The sequence below is a fragment of the Brassica oleracea genome, unplaced genomic scaffold (assembly GCF_000695525.1).
Source record: "Brassica oleracea var. oleracea cultivar TO1000 unplaced genomic scaffold, BOL UnpScaffold01154, whole genome shotgun sequence".
Classification (NCBI taxonomy): Eukaryota; Viridiplantae; Streptophyta; class Magnoliopsida; order Brassicales; family Brassicaceae; genus Brassica; species Brassica oleracea.
The window spans coordinates 1-3,119 of record NW_013617712.1 but is presented as its reverse complement, the minus strand read 5'-3'; positions in this window follow the sequence as shown (position 1 = coordinate 3,119).

The following is a 3,119-nucleotide window of genomic DNA, read 5'->3' as shown; positions in this document are numbered from 1 at the left end:
CAAACGATCAATCAAACTATCAACCTTAAGCTTAGACACAATCTTAAACAAACTCTATGTCTAGATGAATGTTCATTTACTAACATACCTCAAACATCAAATGTCTTTGGTTGAATAATATGAAAGCAATCATTACTAACAAGTCTATTGGCTATCTTAACACCTTTAACAACAAATGTCTTTGGTAAAGTATGTTAAAAGCTTAGGAGAGTTGTCTCAGACATTTCATCAAACACCTTGTGGGTGAAAAATGCCTAAAGATCAACTTTTGAGTGGCCAACTCAGAAGATGCATTATTAATACTCTACTAGCAAGGAACAAGAATGATCTACACTAAAACATCCTAGAACTAACCTAATCACCCTTAATCTCCCTAACCCATGAATTCAAAAAGGTGATTACTCACTAATCTCCATGATTCCTCTTAAACCCATGGTGGATTTCAGATTAATCATGTAGAGAAATAGATAAGAAATTAACAAGAACACAAGACGAGAGCAATCAAATCTGAATCAAAAGAAGTTTTCACTAGTTCTTCTCTGGAAAAAGAGATTCTTTCTTCTGGTGGCTTACCAAGTACTTAACTTAGGTTTAGGCAATCTAAAAACAATAAAACAAATGACCAAAAGGCCCCTGAAATAACATAAAAATCGTCAAATCAAACACGCGGAGCGACCTAGCATATTTGCTCCCAGGAGGTCACTCTGGTGCGCTGCTCGTCTTAAATACTTTTATTTAGAAATACGGTTACAACTTTGCTATGACCGGAGTCATACAGTTCAGGAAACAATTACAAAGTGAAATGATCATTACATGATCCTGAAACAATCGTTGCATATGCACTGATTGACTTTTAGAAAGATGGATAGTGCAAGTGCGTTCCTCGGTTTCCTCTTCCTCTATTACCTCGTCCACGGGACGTTGATTGCATTTGTAACTCCTTAGCTTTAGCTGTAGGTTTAACAGGTCTTTCTCGAAGCATTCTTTTCCTGGAGGGGGTCATAAGATCTATTGAATCTGTACAATCGTCCATATCCAATTGACCATCCTCTTCTCCTTCCAAATATGCTAAAGAGGCAAACTGATTTGAAACCAAATGAACCGGGTCGCTGCTGCTACAATCCTTTAGAGCCATACTTGATGTCTCATGGGGTGTAGAATCCATGTTTTGCAATGATGGGGCAGAATCCAAGGGAGGAGAATCTGTTTCCTCATTGATAAAAACAATCGTTGGAGACATGTACATATTCTCCAATACTGAAATAGTAGTTAAGGATAATAGTTCTTCCACAACAATAGGGGTGGCTGACTCAACCACACGTGAAACATTTAATTCCTCAATGCTAGAGGATTCAAAGACAGCAGGGGGTAGAGAAGTCAAGGTATGTACCAGTGGAACAGATGTCTGCTGGTTAATATTGCATTCAGTATTTTGAGTAGTGGTTGATTTAGTAGGATTTTCTGTAGTTGACTTTTGCTGAGGAGATGAATGAGCATGTGTATCCGAAGGTAGTGTTGCACCCAGTTTAGCAGCTGTGTCTTCTACAGCTGAAACCTCAAAACCCTTCTGAATAATGTTTAGCGCAGAGCCATCAGTAGATGATGCAAACACATGAGCCACCGATGAAACCTTTTTCCCACTAACTGCAGTACTCTTATGACCAGAAATAGACAAACACCGCTTTGATATGTGACCAAGTTGACCGCACCTCTCACAAGTTGTAGGGAGCCAAGAATATTCCACATCTACCAAAGAAAAATTCCCTTGCTTATCCCAAGCATCAATTTTCTGTGGGAATGATTTATCCAGCTCAACTACCACCATAACCTTAGCTTCACCTAACATTGTTGGGTCCAACCATGGTTTATGAGATAGTATTGGCTCTCCCAATCCGGAAACAACCCATTCGATACCAAAGATGGAGTATAGATTGCTAGGGATTTTTTTAAGCGTAACCCAAACTGGAATGGAGGTAATTTCAGGCAGGGTTAAAGAGTTTGAAAGAGTCCACGGCGCAACAAACAAGATGCAATCATCCTCATGCCATAAACCACGACTGAGAATTCATTTTCTAGTGGCCTCATCTGGTATGTGGAAGATATAAGAGAATTCACCAAGCTTTTTGAGGAAAATTTCACATTTCCTACCCCACAATCTGTTTAGGACAGCGTATACAAGACCACCAGATGGGATCAAGCAACGGGTAAACTGCCCTATCACATATTCCTTTTGATTTTGCAAACCATGAAGAAGCACATGATCAGGGATAGTTACCTTGAGAGTGCCATCCTCCATATATTCTGGCACCGTGACACGATGTAGATTCCTTGATTGTGGATTCATCCGAGCAGCCCAGGGAAATCGAGTTTTATCTGTGGGAATCTTAACTCTTTGAGTTTGAGCAACTTCATCTCGTTTAGAAACCTGCAGATGAGTCTTAGTTCTTGTAGACTGAGCAACTTCAACTCTAGTTTTACCATTTGAGCGAGATGAGAGAGCTGGCCATTCAGAATTATCTTTTCCAGAGAATTCAAGCGCCAAAGGAAGACCCTGAGAAGTATCTTCAGCAATGAACAAAGGCTTGTTCCAACCTCCTTGCAGTTTAGACGGATGCAAAGGTGAACCCCCGAGCATAGGAGAAGGAGATTCAGAGTGCGTTACGCCAGCCTCAATAGAGATGTCGTTATCAGCGCAAACTGTCGGGAGTTGGGATTCAGACGAGACCAGAGAAGAGACTATAAGCTTCTCGGAGTTCACATGATCTTCTTTGTCTTCCTCTTGAGGCTGAGACTTAACAAGTGAATCTTCACTGGAGCGGCCATCAAAAGAGCTTGCAGTCTCACGAGAATCCATGGAGAAGAGATCGCCAGAGAAAAGAGAGGAGAGGATTGAGAGTACTTCCCGCCGGCAAGAAACCAAGATGAATCACCGGAAAGGAAGAACGGAGACGGCGGAGCCGTCAATGACAGGAGCTCGAGATCGAGGGTTTTTGTTTCGCTAGTTTTTCACCAAAAATTTTAAATTTTTGTACACTGAAACCTAATAATAAGGTTTCACTGTACAAAACCTTATATATTGTTAAGATTTGAGAGAATATTTGTGAGAATGTGTTGTATAT